Source organism: Eschscholzia californica, unplaced genomic scaffold, assembly GCF_041429995.1.
Source record: "Eschscholzia californica isolate CP2 unplaced genomic scaffold, dmEscCali1.0.p SCAF_5, whole genome shotgun sequence".
Taxonomy (NCBI): domain Eukaryota; kingdom Viridiplantae; phylum Streptophyta; class Magnoliopsida; order Ranunculales; family Papaveraceae; genus Eschscholzia; species Eschscholzia californica.
Genome location: NW_028238472.1, coordinates 459,444 through 480,731, shown reverse-complemented (window position 1 = coordinate 480,731; position 21,288 = coordinate 459,444). Strand labels below are relative to the sequence as shown.

General features: G+C 32.6%; 2 long non-coding RNA genes across 2 annotated transcripts; one reads left to right on the top strand and one right to left on the bottom strand.

The window, feature by feature from the left end:
• Positions 1–314: 314 nt before the first annotated feature.
• On the bottom strand, positions 315–1,587 carry LOC147535915 (uncharacterized). The gene is made up of 3 exons (XR_015226063.1): positions 1,487–1,587; positions 901–989; positions 315–670 (listed from the first exon to the last, which is right to left on the bottom strand). It is a non-coding gene; the product is annotated as an uncharacterized LOC147535915 (long non-coding RNA).
• A 3,659-nt stretch (positions 1,588–5,246) lies between these two features.
• Positions 5,247–9,026, top strand: LOC147535914 (uncharacterized). Its single transcript, XR_015226372.1, has 5 exons — positions 5,247–5,781; positions 6,667–6,755; positions 7,659–7,710; positions 7,770–7,946; positions 8,655–9,026. It is a non-coding gene; the product is annotated as an uncharacterized LOC147535914 (long non-coding RNA).
• Positions 9,027–21,288: the final 12,262 nt, after the last annotated feature.

The following is a 21,288-nucleotide window of genomic DNA, read 5'->3' as shown; positions in this document are numbered from 1 at the left end:
ATCAGTTGATGCTTCAAACTTTTGAATATCACAAAGATAGGTTTTATTTTTCAGTTTGGGAGATAATTATCTCCCAGACTGATCGCAATAAGTTGTGAACCACTGAGCTACACACACGATTACGTTGTGGAATGAAATACATTATAGATGTTCGTTTCTTAAGCACTAGCTGAAATGGGGCCATGGGTAGAGGGGAGCTCGGTGCGTTTAATCTTGGCACTAGGTCATAAGTATAGTCGATCACAAATCAAATTAAGCACATGATTAAAAAGTATGGATATGAAACATAAATACCAACCCACAAGAGAATATAGTGACATACCATACTTGAAGATGAATAATTCATATTAAACTAAACAAGTTATGATTAATGTTTATTTATGAAGATAATTAAATACCCAAAGTGCTTAAAACAAACCAATCTATATACTACTACAGTACTACTACTACTAGAAAAAGTGAACAAAATTTGCTCATCCGATGAAAGGAGGTCGGATAACAGTACCACCCCGTTTATCAACATAGAGCCAAACGCGGTTGCAACAGTATTCAGGATCAGGTTGCAGTCCTGGGGGCAGTTCGAATACTTGTAGAAATGGATTGTCTTTGTGAATTGTTGCTATTGCTTCATCTTGACTTTTACCCACCAACTCCGGCCATCTCGTCTTCCCTGCAAAACCAAGAAATTGGCAAATACGGTTAAGTTTGTGATCATCTAACTCAAAACCAATTGGTAATGCGTGGAGAGGACCTAGACCTTATATTCTTGATTGCTATATACCCATTCTCTCATGTGGGACTATTCTCACAAATACAAACATACAGATGCTATAGAAATTATAACAAAAAACTGATGTGGTACAAATGAGAGAGAGAGAGAGAGATAGAGAGAGGGTATACCACCACATGGACCGCTGGCGCATATGAAAGACATCTTTGAAGATGTTTTGCTTAGGACTGCCTGCCTTTGAGTTGACTTGCAAAAATCACTAAACAAAAAAATATTTTAGCGAACTGTTTTGGTCAAGCATCTATTGCAAATTAAAGAAATCCCATTAAGCAAATAAAAATGAACAACACTTTGATACTCTATCACGGTCTACCCGGCCGGCCACTCATATAAGGGAGCCTGAAACCTAAGTGCCTCGAACCCCTGGCCTCGAGGATAGTGAAGCAAGTGCTTCACCACTCGACCAAGGGGTCTTTGGCAACTATAATGTTTTTCTGTGTTGATTTAGAATCAAATTAACAACTATGCAGTATGATTTAGATAAGTAGTCATTTTTAGATAACGAGAAATTAGGAACAACTATAAATTCATTTAGTTCAACAAAAAAAAAAACTATAAATTCATTTCTTCATATATTTATAAGGAAATTGGACGTGAAATTAAGAGTATAATGTCTACAATTAGATCGATAGAGAAAACCAACAACAATTAACACATGAAGTGAATATATAAAATGAGATTCAATTCATGACAAACCTTGGAAAACTCGGAAATTAACAACAAGTTAGCAGAACCGTGAAGAAGCCTTAATGAGAGAGTCGTAGAGAGAGAGAGATGGGGAGGTTTATGTTTAATGGTTAGTGTGCACATGAACCGGCATTATTTAGGGGGTGGTAGTGGTTCAGGACATTGGAGGACACTCAGAGACAAAATGTTCCAGAGACATTTTAAGACATTTCGGGACATTTGCCCGTAGACAAAATGTCTTTATGGACATTTCAAGACATTTGATTCATAGACAAAATGTCTCAGAGACATTTCAAGACATTTGGTTCATGGACAAAATGTCCTGGGGACATTTCAACATATTGAATTCATGGACAAAATTTGTATTGGATATTATTATTATTATTATTATTATTATTATTATTATTATTATTATTGAAGGGTAATTGGTAGACAATTATTATTTTAATATTATCATTAGTGTCAAACCATATGAAATAATATATTTGTACTCATATTTCAATAATATATTTTTCGAATTTTGTGGATATCTGAGGGATATTGATGGCAATTGGTAGACATTTATTATTTTAATGTTATCATTATTGTCTAATCATATGAAATAATATATTTGCACTACTACTTTGAAAATAAATTTTTCGACTTTCGTAGACATCCGTGGACATTGATGGCAATTGGTAGACATTTATTATTTTAATGTAATCATTATTATCTAATCATATAAAATAAAATATTTGCACTACTACTTTGAAAATATATTTTTCGACTTTCGTAGACATCCGTGGATATCTGTGGACATTGATAGATATTTAGTTGATATTTATTATTTTAATATTATTACTGTCTTACCATATGAAATAAAAAAAAATTAATTAATATTTTCAAATATATATTTTTCGACTTTCGTAGACATCCATAGATATCTGTGGACATTCATGGACAATTGGTAAATATTTATTATTTAATATAGTTAATATAATATTAATATAACAATAATAATATAATATAATAATAATAATATAATATAATGGTGATATAATAATATAATATAATATAATATAATATAATAATAATATAATATAATATAATATAATATAATATAATATAATATAATATAATATAATATAATATAATATAATATAATAATACAATAATATAGTAATATAATAATAAGATAATATTATAATAATATGATTTGATAATAATAATTATTTGTATCACCTTCCTTACTCAAATATAGTATAATAATAATAATAATAATAATAATAATAATAATAATAATAATACAATAATATAGTAATATAATAATAAGATAATATTATTATAATATGATTTGATAATAATAATTATTTTTATTATCTTCCTTACTCAAATGTCCCCAAGTATCCACAAGTGTCTTCCATATTTTGAGAGACATTTTCTCTCCAAAAGCTCTCCAAATTTACACTAAAATGTCTCCAAATGTCCCCAAAATCAATTTGTCTTGAAATGTCCCTAATTTCGTGTCCCAAACGAATAACACAGACATTTGGGGACATTTCAAATGTCCCCAACCAATAACACGGACATTTGGGGACATTTGAAATGTCTCCAACCAATAACACGGACATTTGGGGACATTTCAAATGTCCCCAACCAATAACACGGACATTGGGGGACATGAAAATGTCCCCCAATGTCCCCAACCACTACCACCCCCTTAAAGTGAAATTTGGAGAAAGATTTAGGTGTAAATGAGGCGCCTACAACAATTTTGCTAGGTGCATATAGTATATGTGGAATTATTATGTCAACATCACCGCATTAAATGAGTTGTTAATATATAGCAAGGGAATCTTTTTCTTTTTTTGCAAGATAGTAACCCAAATCATGTCATAAAAAAAAAGGGGTTATTTCCCTAATGGCCCCCAACTTTGTGACCAGCTTCCCGTCGGCCCCCTACTTTACGAGAAATACCCATATGGCCCCTTCCGTTATAACACCGTTACTCTCTCTCCTCCATCTCTTTTTCTCTCTCTGCCATGTCACGCCACATAATCTGTTAGCCACCTCATCACCTTCTCCGGCAGAGGTCGCCGGCCGGCCAAATTTCCGGTCGGCGACCTTCAAACTAAAAAAAAAAAAAAATATATTTCCTTTCTTCTTCTTCCTCTCTCTCTCCTAATTTCTCTTTCTTCTTCCTCTCTCTCTCCTAATTTCTCTTTCTTCTTCCTCTCTCTCTCTCTTCCCCTTTCTTCTCACTCACTCTCTCCCTCTAAAATGGTCGGCGAAGGGTTCCCCCCTTCGCCGGCCATTTTAGAGGGAGAGAGAGAGAGTGAGAAGAAAGGGGAAGAGAGAGAGCGGAAGAAGAAGAAGGAAAAAATTTATTTATTTATTTTTTAGTTTGAAGGTCGCCGGCCGGAAATTTGGCCGGCCGGCGACCTCTGCCGGAGAAGGTGATGAGGTGGCTAACAGATGATGTGGCGTGACATGGCAGAGAGAGAAAAAGAGATGGAGGAGAGAGAGTAACGGTGTTATAACGGAAGGGGGCCATATGGATATTTCTCGTAAAGTAGGGGGTTAGGCGGGAAGCTGGTCACAAAGTTGGGGGCCATTAGAGAAATAACCCAAAAAAAGATAGTAACCGGGATCATCTCATAAAAAAAATAGTAACCGGAATCCCTTGTAGAATGCTTGTAGTACACCAAAGTTGTGTGATAAGCAGACGATTTATTAGTTTGATTAGGGTCAATTAAAATTGACTCAAATTGACTCGAATATTTTATGATTATCTAGATTTTAAGGGGTTGATTCTATTTATTTCTTCAAAACTTGAAAAATAATTTCCCAATCGATTTTCTAGGTAACAAAAACTCCAATGATGAAAATGATAAAGGACTCTACCCGTGCACTCTCTAATGAGGAAAATACTCTGACACGGGGTATTTCAATCTTTTCACAGTGTGAAAAAGATTAAATTGGTCCTTATCTTATTAGTCACCTAAGTAATGGAGTGTCCCCAAGAGTGCACGGGGGAGTCACCGTATAAGTGTCCGTCGGGTAATGGTCAAGGGCGGACTTACATAGAGGCAGCCCCTGGCTGCAGCCAGGACCAAATTAAGAAATTAGTGTTTGCCAATGCTCTTTTATAATAAGTAAGAGTGCTAGCCAGGGTGGTGTTGTCCTTACCCCACAAGCAACAGGTCAGGGGTTTGATTCCCCTTAACGAAGTTCATTTTTATCTTTTTTGAATGAGTTTCACTAGCCCCTTATATTATGTATTTTGCACTTTTGGTCTCAATTTATGACTCTTGTTTCTGAACCACATTCAATTTTGACCCTTTTTTTTTTTTTTTTTTTTTTGCTGAGTTAAGTTTTATCTAATTCTTTAGGATTCATTCTATGTCCTAATAATTCCTTTGTTCCCAAATTACGGATGATCACATACATTATAAACTCTTGATTGTTCATTTGTCTTAAGTTTTGTTGTTTAAACTATTAACGAAATTTTCACGTGAATCTTATTTAGTTTTAGAATCACTTGGTTTTTATCGAAAAGTTATATATATCTATTATACAAAACAGATCCTTGTGACTAGGACAAAATTAATGTTCCTAGATGATGACTAGATTGCCACATAGATTTATGACTGGGACAAAACTCTAACTTGGAGGACATTATCAACCGTCTATTAAATGAATCTCGATCCTTTCGTGACTCCAACCGTTCAGATTTACCCGTTCGTTTTCCTTGCTCTATGTTACGTCTCTCTTTCTCTCTCTATCAGTCGAAACACCAAAAGCCCTCCTTTCTCATCTCGAATGCTTCATTGAATCTCCAAGAAAATCTAAGTTTAGTTGATTTCTTTTATCTCCATGTCATCTAATGTTGAGATTTACTATTTTTTAGGGTTTTGATTCAAAAATTATTTTGCTGAGTTCATGTTAAACTGTGTTTGCAATGTTGGGAAAACAATTGCGGCAGATGATTGAGTGTGCCTAATTTGATTTATCTTTAGTGGAAAATCTAATACTCCATTTGATTTCATACTCAATTGATATCCCTCTTTGAAAAAATTAAGTTTTATTGGGGTTTCTTTGTTCATTTTAAATCTATGATTAGAAAAATTGAAATCCCATTTATTTTTCCACAACTATTTATTTTCCTCTCCTGTGGGGTTTCCTGATTTCTTCTGGAGAGAGATAGAGAGAGTGAAAGAGATAGAGAGCCTCTGACCTCTTGTGTGATTTGCAGAGACAAAGAGAAGGAAGAAGAAGCAAAAAAAATCAAATAATTCCTGTTACGCTCGGACCTCTTAGATCTGGTATGTCTAATTCCGGCTTTTGAACACTTTTTACCCGTATTATAATATACTAATTTGTTTCATTTTTATTGATTGCTGAGCTTAATCTGATTTTACCTCTTTCTACTTTTCCATATGTGACTGATTGGTAAGGTAATTTGTTCTTCTTAGTGCTCCAAGATTAGCTTCTTCTTTTGTTATAGTTGGGAGATTAATAACTACATTTAAATATTTGATCAAGATTTAGAAAGCTTTTGCTCATGAAAAATTGAAAAGAACTTACGCGCGTTCAGAAAATAAACCACATATACTTTTGTCATTGAAGATTGAAAATGAATAAGATAACATGAGAAAGAAAACAATATTTTCTCATTATTTGAGTGATGAATGTTTCCTTCGTAACAAATTATCAAACTCTTATATGAGATGCCTTATGAGTGTTGCAACCTTTCAAACTTACATGTAATGTTATATAGCGCATCCTACATTGTAGAGCATTTGGAGTCTCAATCCTAGATCTTACAATTTTATCCCTTTGTTTGGATTCATATAAAACATCTTTAGTTTGTGTTGTTTGAGTATACTTTCTTTCCCCCTAATTTTTTGTTCTTTGTTACAAATCAAGCAAAATTATGGACTTCTTTGACGAGGTTGGTACCTCAACAGTTTGTAAAGCAAATCCAGGCTGAGGTAATAAGGATCACTTTTTCTTCATAAATTAAATCATTGAAGTCGGTCGCTTAGTTTGGATTAGTCCTCCAAGATTAGAATAAAATATATAGTCGCTTTATCATTCATTTGGTGAGATATAGTTTGTACTTCAAAAATAGATATAAATATAATCATTATCAATTTCAAGTACAAGAAAACTGAAAACTTGGTTCAATTATGTTGTGTAATATGGAGACTGTGGTACAGTGGTGCTCAAGGTTGGTATGTCATTTCAAGGTGTTCGAAGGCTGCAGAGAGGGTCCCAGTCTCTCACAAAACAGAAGGTGATGATACTTATCTTATATACCCTCCATTAAATCTGATCACCAATCCCTAATTAACTTCTATGGTTTTCTTTTCTCACCCATCATCTTATGCATCTCTAATGAGAGAAGCATCCTCTTCCGGTCACCTTTATATTTGCTCCCACTCCCCCCGAATTCTAAACTCCCTTCTCCCCCATTTCCATTTTCAATTTTCGGAAGGATAACGCCTCATTAATCCCCTCATCAATCACTTCAGTGTTGAATCAATTATGATATCATGTGTTTATATCTCCAATGTGTCACAACTTTTATGTTTTGTTATATAGATTTTATAATTGATTTTGTGAATGATTTCATTTTAGCCCTAAGTTACATATTCACTTCTCTGACCATCTCAATGAAGTATTGAAATTGGGAATGGTTTTAGTTTTTCTTTTTTAGCAATAGGGTTTTTATTCTGAGTTTATTTGTTTTAGGACAGTATGTTACCCTTACCACTAAATCAGATTTTTACTTCGGTGATTATTATAAATTTGGTTGTAAACAACATTAATCAACCTATAAAGCTCATTTCAGATGCTAATCACCTTAATGAAGTTTGAATTAGGGAATCTGATTATTTTTCCGTTCTTTTTTTAGAACTGAAATTATGAGTTTGTAAGATGCATATCAGAAGTTCACATTGCTAGCTTCGACTAAGGTTTTGTTTCCTATAATTGCACTTAGATTCCAAATATGTAAGATAGTTTCGGTTCATCATGGAACAGTTATAGTTTCGTTAGGATCATGTAGTCAGTTTTAGGAAACTAATGTACACCGCCATAATCAAGTGTTGAAACAAGACTTTCTAGATTGTCTGTTATACTTTTTTGATATCTTGTGATTGTATTGCAGTTCACATTTGGTTTCTTTTCAATATAGGTTCTTCAATCAACAATCTGGTCGAGTGAAGTGGACTGTTTACTACTAATGAGTATGTTCTTGTAGATGGGAAACCAGTGCTACTTACTACTAATGAGTATGTTCTTGTAGATGGGAAACCAGTGCTGCTCCATCCTCACAACAAACTTAGACTCTTCTTCACAATTATGCGGAAGTATGGTGAAATCTCTAAAGCAACGCAAAATTGTGGAGTCTTAATATTTGTGATGCAATCATAGAAGCTATATGATGGAGTAACTGAGTTTAAGCGATTGCATCTACAAGCAGGTATATCCATATCTAAGTTTGTAGATGCAATCGCTTAAACTCACTTATTGCCATAGCCACAGGTTAGGTCTTGGTGTGAAAATTACACTTCTTGACCCCTCACGTTAGTACAATTATTTTAGCATCTTATCATGAATAGTATTATGACTTGGGAGTCTCTACTTAATTGGAAGTACCTATTTTAGGTGGCACTAAGGGAAGAATGTTATTTCACGTGCAAAATTTTGTTTATGTATCTCTATCCAAATTGTACGAAGTTGATACATTATTAGGGTACTCTGCCAGGCCGGTGGAGAACTCTGATGAAGTTCAAAGAATTTTACATCATATCTAGGGAATCCTACAATGTCAAAGGTTAATCTCGACTCTGAAATGGTTGTTTCTGCTTAATCTTCCTGATCATCATTTTAGTGATGTGCCTCTCTTTCTTGACGCCCATGGTATGAAAAAAAAAACAAATAATAACAGCGCGTAACTTGATGCTCGTGTGTACTCTGTTTGACTAGAATGGTCTTATCCATATTTCATATAAGCTCCAATGTGTTATTGCAATAAAATAAAATAAAAAATAAGCTCGAAGATGTCATTGTTCAATGATCCTTACTGTATCAAGCCTCCTCATTTTCTTTTGGGATAAACACTGTTTTACTCATTTCGGCATTTTTTATTTTTGTGTATCAACTAAAACTAGATTTCTCATTGTTGCAGTTCAGGAACTCAATATTTTACATCAACCTAGCAAAGTACGAAAAGGTTTGTAATCGATCTTTAAGCCTTTTGCTGATTCAAAGTTTTATATTGGAATTTGTTGACTGGTGGTTCAAAGTTAGCAAACAGGATTGCTAACTGCTGCAATGAACGCCCTCAACTTTCTCCTAAAAAATTATGGATGGAAAGTGGTATATGTAAACTATGGTATAGCTTTTGTTGATTAGATCTTAACATCTAATCCTAATAAGACAAATAACAAAATAGTTTATCAGGCTCTATTGATATATCTGATTGAGAAAATTGAGCTACGAAACTTGCATATTGGTTTTTCTTTACTCATTTTAAATATATGATCATAATTCTTTGTGATGATTCCTTTAGGTTTTCACATTGGGTGAAGATTTCTTACTTTGCTGAATAGGTTGATTGTCCTTTTGTTATCAGGGAAAATGCTTAGTGTTAATATGTTTTTCTTAATGTTGTTAATCTCGCGGTGTGGTTTTGCAAATGGGAGAGATGAATTCTAAGTTAGACAAATACAAGGCTTTAGAAGCCTAGATGGGAGATGTTCACTCAGACAACTCATGTTACTATTATTCAATGATTGAAAAGTACAGGTTTTGTCTTTCCGGAGTTTGTTGATCGGAAAGCTAAATTCAAGTCGTTGTTTGGAGTGGAGTTACCTTTATCATTTCAGCCACCTTTACCATTTCAGCCAATAGTTAAGCACTTTTATATGTACTCTTCAGCTATCTTCACATGTGATCGAAGTGTTGAAAATTCTCAAAGATCCTCTTTCTAAAAGGATTTGTGGTGCAATCTTATATGATCGGAGTGTTGAAATTGTTTCGGTACTACAAAGATAATTTTAAGTTCTTATTTATTTATTTTTAGTTAGATGTTGCGGATTTGTGTTTGAGAAATATCATTCAGGGATCATATTATTTTGATTTCATATTTTGGTTATGTAATTTTCTGATTAGATCCTGAATTTATTTCATTAAAACCATCAGTTATCTTGCAGCATTGCTTCCTAAAATTAGATTGGTAGAATTAGTCTCTCAACAACTTTTGAACGGTAAAATTAGGCGAGGGTGACTGGGGTAATTTTCTTGCATTTATGAGGATGAGAAGTGTGTTGGGATGAGCAGTGCATTATAAATTCAACAGTGTTAATAGACTTTATTATTGTTATTGGTAACAAGTCGTATGATTAAACGGTTTCTTGCCACATTTTTTTTTTGGCTTATTTTTTTGTGTAACGCTTTATTTTATTTTTTCATCCAGGCTCAGTCAGCATCTATTAGTCATTATAGTAGATCTTCTTATCACATTTTCGGATGAACTTTAAGAGCAGCAAATATGCACTCAAAAAATTTGTGTAGGAAACAAACCTGTACTTGGTCTAACTCTCAAACCAGAATGGAACTCTTATTTCGTCTTATGAAAATCAACATCTCAGTGTTTTACACGAAAATCAATTGAAAATCAATCTGATGCAGACCGATTTAGAGAAGCAAGTCCTCCATCTTTTCTTAATTGCTTATATTTTTTTGAATTTTATTGAACACCTTCACACTTTCATCTCTTCTTATTTATATTGTTTCTTAATTTTATTTAACACTTTCACACTTTTCTTACTTTTGTGGTTTTCGTTTTCAGTTCAACTAATCGCATTACGGGGAAACCATATTTATTGTATAAATTGGTAAAGATGGTGTATTATCATAAAATTTGTTTCACAACAACTGCTACTTGGATCATTTGGAATGAATAGCACAACCATTCTGATTCAAGTGCTCTCACAAAAACTCATTATAATTCAATAACTCTAATATTTAATTAGCTAAAAAATTAAATAGCAAAGCTATTTTAAACTCCAATAAAACTCTTTGTATAGTTTGGGACTATTCCATTAAGAGGTTTTTTATGATCGTGAAAATTAAAATGTTCAATCGCAACTTACCGCTTGTTTGTACAATAACTGTCATATGAAAAATTAATTCTTTGATTTGTATGTTTTCTAATTTTATCATTTTTCAAGCAATAATAAATTTAACACTCTCGAAACATAGATGACTTCTAAATATGAGATTTTCATTTAAGAGAAAACTTTTAATTTGGAATAAGTCTTATTACTCATGTATTTTTCGACATACTTTTCAAAATCTCAAATATGTAAAAACTGAAGCATTTGGTCTCTTTAAATATTGAACAATCTACATTTATGTTTACAAGTTGGAGTCTCAATTGATTTCTTTTTGACATTAAGAAATCTCAATTGATTGCATTTAATTGGACCTCAAACTCGTTTATGGAAAATTACATCTAATAACTATATCACAGTTTGTGTACTGAAAACTATTTTCTTGAATTTATAGGAAAATTATTTAGATAACATTTTATTCAATAATTCCACTATGTAAAATTGAAGGATTTGCTGAAACCGTGATAAGACTTCAACCACATTAATGTTTCAAACGTGTTAAACTAAACCGTTACTTATTTCTAAAGTTCATATTGGAGAGACCATCATTTCTTGCACAAAGGTTCTGGACTCTATTATTAAAAAATGCGGTAAAGAAAAAAGTAACAAAAGTGCTTGAATCTTACTCGTTCAGGTTGATGCCCCTAAGGTGGTGAGCTCGCTCACTAACTTTTTTCTGTTTATTTGTTCGGTGAGGTGTTAACTTGCACTTTTGCTTTACATTTTATAGAACACATCGAATCTGAAAGCAGTAGAGATTGAGGCTACCTATTCTTGTTTTCCTTCGGGACAGTTTATTTTTAAAGCTTTGTACGCCAACCCAAGGGATACTCGCATTTCACTTTCTAGGTTACTATTGACACGGGTTTCTTTTGAGCCATAACTGATTCAAAACTCAACCACGCTTGGTTTGTGTAACATGTAAACTGAATATCTCATACACGTATTAATATTTGGAAGCTATACGAATTATCGGACACGGTGAGCGAAATAAGACCTAACTGAGAATCGAAAATACGACGAACACACATACACACCCGTATATATATATATATATATATATATATATATATATATATATATATTTGTATTAATAGATTAAGTTATTAGTTTTATTGATTTTTTTTTTTTGCTTTTGCATGAACTTATTTTAAATTATTCACATAACAACGTCCAACTAGATTAGAGGAATAGTGTATGGTCCTGACATGATTATGTGCAGCTTGGCAACTGTAGACAACATATCTGTACGAAATCTCACATTTTACCTATTTAAGTGATTGTTACCGTCAGACTAGAGATTGATGCATATCTTTAAGTTAGTGATGTGATGTTTAAGTTTCAAATTATCGCCAATGTGTTTGACTTGCTGCTGCAACGATTATAAATATTGATATTGGTGTTACAAATCTCAAGACATTTGCGGAGGCTACTGTGTTAGGTAGAAGACATACGGACTTTGAGAATAATCCAACAAAAGCATATGAGGTCAATTGCATTTTCAAATTCTAAAACCTTCATTGCTTCACGATTTGTTATCTTTCTTTTAAACAGATTAGTTTGTGCAGTTCATGTAAGGACCTGATTGTCATGATATGTTTGAAGGATGATCTCCAGACAATAAATATAGAAAATAAGCTTGGGAGTTGGGTGTGACATTTATCTAAAGAATATTAAGCAAAATTTCGAAACGATTGAGTTGCTACAACAAGAATAATATGCTTCTTCACGAATTCCACCTCCAAGATTTTCAAATAGATTAAATGTTGTGCCTTAATCTGTAACATGTTATCTTTCCAAATTTGGAGCGTCCATTGTTATAATAAATGGTGCTTCACAAGATGCTAATATGACTCTCCACTTTATTAAAAGATAGTATGTTAAATTTCTTTTGTCTTTTTCCACTCTTATGCACCGTCTGACAATAACTTATGTCTATCCTTGTAGGTAATTATTTGTCTGAAGAGAGTATTCTGGCTGACCTTAACTTATACCACTATTTTATTATGTCTACTGATGAATGTAAAGCTAAGATTTAAATTTGATTCGCATCATTTACTTTTTTATGTTTTGTAGTTTCTGACTTATCGGAGTAAAACAAATTTTGGGAATCCTCAACCATACAAGAGGTTGGAGTTCACGTTTGAGACTTTAATTTCATTACAAGCATTATATATTCCTGCATTTCTATTCGAATTGGATTTATTTTATCTCATTCATCACATAAAGAACCGTGTTTCTGACTATATGACATTTTATGGAATACAACACTAATTGGTTCCAACTCTTTTATGATTTAATGTGGTGTACCCGTAGTTACATATGATGCGTTAGATTAGTAAAAATTGTAGCTAATGGTACCAATGTCGATTTCATTATCCCACTATTCGCATTTCGTAAAAGATATTGTCCTGCATACTTCACGCAACCTGATCTGAAAAGTTGAAACTATAATAGGAAAATACTAAATGTGAAAAAGAAGAGAAAATTTAAATAACCGAATATCATGTTTACTATTCAACTGCATAAAGGGCATTCCCCCGCCCATCGGGCGGGGGTTATGCCTAGTATATATATATATGAGAATAATAGTCGAGAAAATATCATATGCGGCAAATTTTTTGCTTTTGAAATACTACTTATTAGTGCATATACATTGAAAATGAAAATTTTGCTCTCTTAGTGTTAGGCTAGTCCGGGTTGACACAAAATCCTAACTCCGAGCACTCCGCCCTTGCTCGTATATATGGTAGTTCATTATTTTATTTGGAAAATGATATAAGATCTTTTTCCTACCTTCCCTTAACTAGGTGATTCACCTCTTTTCTTTGAGAGGGTGCACGGGGAAGGAGGCACATCTAACACTTATTAGGGGTGTCTTTCAATCTTCTCTTTTCTTTTTTCTATCTATCCGTTTGTATAAATTATATCTCACACCTTAATCTAAATATGTCTTGTTTAATAAATTATCTCAGGCTCCGAAGTACATGATCGGGAAGAGAAGCATCATATCATAACTTGTAGTTTGCTACAACTAACAATAACAAACTCTAAATTTTTTTGTAACATATTTTCTCTTTCTTTCTCTCTTTACTTTCTCTCACTAAACACTATATAAACTCTTGTAATAGTTAGTTTGATTCAATGAGAAAGAAACCAATTATTATTTACATCATAATTATTAATTTGATTCAAAATTAGCAAAAACCAGTCATCTAGACGAATAAAAAATCTAAGTTAGACAAAAACAAAAATTATGGTCATAACTCTAGCCAATTTAGATTCTAAGTAGTATTTAAGTGACTTGGAAAATAACAAACACCTTATCAAAAAAAGGGTTGTATATTCATACACCCATGGTCCCTACTCAAAAATTAGAACCAATAATGGAGGACTCAACCAAATTATATGAGCTTACCCAAATGTTGTTGTAGGGTTAGGGTGTGGTGTGGTGTGGTGTGGAGTGGTGACAATTAATTTTAACCAAAATGTCAAGTCTTCATCTCTTTGATTCTTTCTCTTAAAAGACTTGAAATTGATTCTTTTTTGGCACCCCAACTTATAAGTACCAACAATGTTTAATTTTATAGAGAAGGGGTCTATGGGGAGATAGGAGGCCTGTGTGGTTGCACCTCATAGATTTATTCTCTCCCATTGAATGAAAATATTAGAGATAGTTTAAAGGGAACCCTCAAAATTCACATTTTGCCTAATTATGTCGATTTAATGTTTCAATTTGGCATCATGATATTTATGGGGATTAATTAATATGTTGACAGTTTCATGTATAATTGCAAGTGCATAGAACGAACGTCTTTCTGATCTGAAGTCATGAGATGCAAATTATCTTGTCAATTTTTGAAGATTCACATATACTGTAAGTTGCAGAAGGTATATTATTTACATGCAAATTTCAATTATGTTCTTAAAATATATAGTTTATATGTAATCACAAATTATGAATAAACCAATTCTAATTGTGTATTATCTTTTAGTTCGTTATAAGTTAGTGTCTCGGTCTCGCAATGTCGTTATAGTTCGTTATAAATTATGAATATACAAGAATCACATAATCATATTGAAAAAATTATCATTCTAAGTTTTAGCAATCTTGATACTAGCGCGACCGATATAGTTATCGAAGATGTTACATAGTAGTTATATTAGAGGCTCTTCTGAGTCTTCTTTCTAAAAAATGTGAATATTCGAAGTGTGTATCAACTGTTAAATGATTACTTTCAACAAAAAAAAAAATGTTAAATGATTAGATTTGGAATCTAAATAAAAAGATGTGAACGAATTTTCAATTTCTTAGTGATATCTAACCAAATGTGACAATGAGATCATATTAGTACGTAATTACAGTGATGTGCATTATATAATAAAAAAGTGTAGAGATTAGTCTATCAAATAAATGTATGAAATAATTTAAATTCCATTAAAGGAAAATGTACACATTTAGGGAAACCCCTCGTTGAAGGTCTGTTCGTGAAGGTCTGTTCGTGAGCAGATCTAGGTCTGTTCGTTGAACAGACCTTGCCGGAGAAGGTGATGAGGTGGCGTAACAGATGATGTGGCGTGAGTTGGCAGAGAGAGAAAACATGATGGAGGAGAAAGAGTGACGGTGTTATAACGGAAGTGGGTCATATGGGTATTTCTCGTAAAGTAGGGGCCCAGGAGGGAAGCTGGTCACAAAGTTGGGGGCCATTAGGGAAATAACCCTAACATTTTTGTCTTTGTAAATCTAAGGTAAATTTTGGTTTTGCAGGGAGGACGAAATAGTCAAAGTACGCGCGATATAATCAGAAGCAGACATATTAGGTAGATCAGTTGCACAAGATGCATATAATTCGTAAATCGATCTTATATCATGTACCACATATCTTATAAACATTTCATGTACCACATATCTTTATATCATGTACCACATACGTATAATTCCTTTGTATTTTGTAGGAGCATCTGTTTTTATTTTTGCGTATTTGTATATGGGGTGTATTGTTTTTTATTTTCGATCATCAATTTGTTTATTCAATAGCTTATTTTTGCGCAATATTTTACTATTTTATGAGGAAATGATGAAGTTGTTTCACATATAGTATACCGTATAAGTTTTCTCTCTTCAACTAGGTTCCCACCGCGCCCTACGGGCGCGGTAGATCCCTTTTGGCTACCGCCGTTGTGGGTTATTACGTTCGATTTTGCGAGTAAAGTGTTTTTGAGCATTCTTCGAGTCCGCGTATACTGTGGGAGCTATGATCACGCCGTTGACATCACGTTGGGTCGAGCTTACCCAAGAAGTGCATGTAGAATGATGCGCATTTACAGACAATGTGGTGTCACGTGTTTACTTGTCATCCGAAATCAGTACGTGATTTCATTCGAACCTTGATGACTTATCTAGCTTGTTCCAGTGGTACCGTTACCACTGATGATACTCAAAATTTCATAGTTAGAGTAGAAATAAACATCAAACCTTCAGAGTATACCAACAACATTGAGGACAGGTATATTCACATACTTTAATCTCTTCCATCAAAAATCAGCAGTACCCATGAAGAAGAAACAGAACCTAAGTTTATACTACATGTTTATAAAACACTATTTCATGGGTTCTCTGCCAAACTCACCCAAACCCAAGCTCAAGAACTCAAACGTCGTTCGGGGGTTCTTGGTGTTTACCCGGACAGACTTCGTCAAATTCAAACCACTAGGTCATCCCACTTTCTTGGTGTTTCAACTCAGACAGGTACATAAGTTGAAAGATAGTTGATGATACATGATATAGAAGATGAGAGAGAGATTATGTGATATGTGGCACATCTATATGTGATATTACTTTTATAAATTATGTAGTTAGATGTTTATTTTCTTGTGTAGAAACTGATATAATACTTATATAAATTATGTTAGTTGGATGTTCATTTTGTTACGTAGAAACTTTTGTAGTTCATATATTAAACTTTATTTTTAGATTTTTTGTTATGTAGTTCATATATTAAATTTTATAGAAACTTTTCCAGTGGTGTAGAAACTTTTTGTTATGTAGTTCATATTAAATAAACATAATAAATTTCATATTAAATATTAATAAACTTTCATAATAAATTTCATAAACTTCGTAAACTATTAATATGAACTTTTTGTTATGTAGTTCATATAAATAAAATTTATACTAAATAAACTTCATATTATGTAGTTCATATAAATAAACTTCATATTAAATAAACTTCATATCAAATGAACTTCATATAAAAAGAAGTTTATATTAAGTTTCATAATAAATAAACTTTCATATTATATTCCATAATAAATTTCATAAACTTTTTGTTATGCAGTTCATATTAAATATAAATAAACTTTTATATGAAACTTTTTGTAACTTCATATTAAATTTTATATAAACTTTTTATATATTAAATTTCTTGATATATTAAATTTTGTTATGTAGAAACTTTTATAGTTCATACGTTAAATTTTAATTTTAGATGTTTATTTTGTTCCAATGGTGTTTCTACACAAACACATACACTCTAGTTATTACAGACCAACACACACACATGCACACTCTCCCCCTTCTATAAATTTGTACATCCAACACAAGTTACAGACACACACTCTTTCTCCCTCTCTCTTTCTCTAAAGTCTCAACGTCCTTCATTTCTCTATCTTTCTTCCTCTCATCTTAATTATATCATGGCTGAAGTAATATCTCTACTCTCTCAACATCATTCAACATTTTCTCTCTGTCTCTCTAAACTCGGGTTATTGTTCATTTGGTTTTTAACAGCCTATCTAGCTTGTTCCAAAGTTGTTACTACTCAAAGTTTCATAGTTAGAGTTAATCCGACTTGAAACCTTCAGTATATGCCAGCACCATTGAGGACTGGTACACTCACATTTTTCAATCTATTCAATCAATAACCAACACTAGCCATGAAGAAAAAGCAGAACCAAAGTTTCTACATGTTTATAAAACAGTATTTCATGAGTTCTCGGCCAGACTCACCCAAACCCAAGCTCAAGAACTCAAACGTCGTCTGGGGGTTCTTGGTGTTTACCCGGACATACTTCGTCAAACTCAAACCACTAGGTCATCCCACTTTCTTGGTGTTTCAACTTAGACAAGTACATAAGTTGAAATATAGTTGATGATACATGATATAGAAGATGAGAGAGAGATTATGTGATATGTGGCACATCACATATATGATATATGTGGCACATCACATGTATGATATATGTGATATTACTTTTATAAATTATGTAGTTAGATGTTTATTTTCTTGTGTAGAAACTGATATAATACTTATATAAATTATGTTAGTTGGATGTTCATTTTGTTATGTAGAAACTTTTGTAGTTCATATATTAAACTTTATTTTTAGATTTTTTTGTTATTTAGTTCATATATTAAATTTTATAGAAACTTTTCCAGTGGTATGGAAACTTTTTGTTATGTAGTTCATATTAAATAAACATAATAAATTTCATATTAAATATTAATAAACTTTCGCAATAAATTTCATAAACTTCGTAAACTATTAATATGAACTTTTTGTTATGTAGTTCATAATAAATAAACTTCATATTAAAAAAATCTTTATATTCTATAGTTCATATAAATAAACTTTATACTAAATAAACTTCATATTATGTAGTTCATATAAATAAACTTCATATGAAATAAACTTCATATAAATAAACTTCATAAACTTTTTGTTATGTAGTTTATATGAAGTTTCATAATAAATAAACTTTCATATTATATTCCATAATAAATTTCATAAACTTTTTGTTATGGAGTTCATATTAAATATAAATAAACTTTTAATATGAAACTTTTTGTAACTTCATATTAAATTTTATATAAACTTTTTGTTATGCAGTTCATACAGACCAACACAAACACACACATGCACACTCTCCCCCTTCTATAAATTTATACATCGAACACAAGTTACAGACACACACTCTTTCTCCCTCTCTCTCTCTCTCTAAAGTCTCAACGTCCTCCATTTCTCTATCTTTCTTCCTCTCATCTTAATTATATCATGGCCGAAGTAATATCTCTACTCTCTCAACATCATTCAACATTTCCTCTCTGTTTATCTAAACTCGGGTTATTGTTCATTTGGTTTCTAACAGCCTATCTAGCTTGTTACAATGTTGTTACTACTAAAAGTTTCATAGTTAGAGTTGAATCCGACTTGAAACCTTCAGTGTATACCAGCACCATTGAGGACTTGTACACTCACATTCTTCAATCTATTCAATCAAAAACCAACACTACCCATGAAGAAGAAGTAGAAACAAAGTTTCTACATGTTTATAAAACAGTATTTCATGGGTTCTCGGCCAGACTCACCCAAACCAAGCTGAAGAACTCAAAATTTGTCCCGGTGTTCTCGGTGTTTACCTAAACAGATTTCGTCAAATTCAAACCACTAGGAAACCCCCACTTTCTTGGACTGACCGACCAATCCCATAAAAAATCAAACAAGAATCTGTTAACTCTATCTGATTACGGGTCAAACGTTATCCTCGGAGTTATTGACACCGGAATTTGTCCTGAAAGAAGAAGCTTTAGTGATGAAGGACTCAGTCCGATTCGTAAAAGGTGGAAAGGCGAACATGTCGAAGCTAAGGGTTTTCCGAAATCAGTCTGTAACAAGAAGTTGATCGGAGCAAGGTTCTTCGCGGACGGATATGAAGCTATGGCAAACCTTATGGAAACAGAAAAGATAACCGAAATCTTGTCCCCCAGAGATTATGAAGGACATGGTACGTTCAAACAAAATCTTCGTGGGTGTTTGGTGACGAAAAATGACCTCAGACGAAAACAAACAGTCCCTTGTTTGGTATATACTTTAGGAAAAGAAATAATGACAAATGGAAGTTTTTTGTTTCCTAACTATATCACATATCACATATCACGTATCACGTATCACGTATCATATTAACTATCTCATTTCTCTATAAATCCATGCATCTCAAACACATTAATTCTCACATCCGACTCTCTTTTTCTCTTTCAACATCCAACACTCTTTCTTCCCTCTAAACTGGGTTTGTTCATTTGGTGTTTGACTTTGTGCTATTTTCTAGCTCGTTCCAATGGTGTTATTACTGATTATACTCAAACGTTCATAGTTAGAGTCGAAAAGTTCCAATGGTATTTCTAGTGTTTGTGTTGTGTAAAATACATTAGAGTTTAGAATTCAAATTGTGTACTTAGACGGACGGCATAACAAGACCAAAGACACTTCATTCAACCACTATATATATATGAAGGAGTTTCTGTTGACACGAGAGAGGAGAGAAAGCGTGTGTGTCTTTTAAAGTGACTAAGAAAATCATTTTCCCATTTTTTTTGTGGAAAAATTTATCAACTCTTTTTCCCACATTTTTGTACCTTAAGAAATTGATTTTTTACCCTTTGGTCCAAACAAACAGTTAAAACCAATTTTCGTGTGATAATCGATTTTTCCTACGCATTTTCCCATGTAACAAACAAATACGTAGTCGTTTTCTTGTTATCCTTTGGTGGATGATCTAATTGAATACGGGGGCGCTTACAAACTAGGAAATGTTAAGTTTCTTAGAGTTCCCTAGTTGGTTATCTAAATCTAATGCCAATCTTTAGGGTTTTCTATGACAATTATGTGTGTATTTTGTCCTTAAGACATATTAAAGGCATATATAGAACATGATTAAAAGAAATTTTTAACGTGAGAATAATTTTTAAACTTCCGTACTTTTTCTTTGTTACACCTTCATTACTTAATTCAGGATTGTGGCTGACAATTTAGGAGTCTTGTGTGTCAAACTTCAACCATGACCTTTTTGTGTCGTGGTTACAGTAGGTAAAAGAAATATTTTGCACATGAAGTAATTTACACAAATTTATAATAATTTACCTGTAAAATTAAAATTATACTACTTGACAAATCCAAACTCAATGAATAAGGTTTCTCTACGGTTCACCTAACACTATCTCAAGTAAATCTTCTCTAATCTGTATTTGTTTTTTAAATTAAGATTTTGACTTTATCTTCTCAGCAATCAAAAATTAAGGTCTAAAGAGGTAGATTTAATAAAGAAAAAGAGAGACACAAATTAGAAAAAAAAAAAACTTGTAAGAGAGACAGAGACCTTAATGTATGGAGTTTTTTTTTTCTCTTAAGTTGAAGTTTTGTTTTAAAAAATGGGATCTGTAAATAGATTATATGCAATTTGAGAGGCTTAACGTATTATCTAATATGAAAATTAGGGTATAGATTCAAAATTGACCTAACATGCATGAATATTCAACTAAAAAAAACCTAACATGCATGCAAAGTTGGACTCTTACGATTTTTTTTTGTTAAAGTAGAAAAAGAAAAACCCTTAGACTTATCGGTACAGTACACATGGATTACCAACTAAGCTACTGGAACTCATTCATCTGGTTAAGACACGTTAATTATTAAGAATTTTTTAACTTTATTTTGAACTATATACCCATTGACCAATTATTAATCAGGTTTTACATACCTAATCTTTTAAAAAGAATCAAAACTAGGCCATTTGTGGTGGGGGGCATGTTGCCGGTGCACGACCCACACCTCACTGTTTCATATACAGTGAAACAGTGACTAGCAT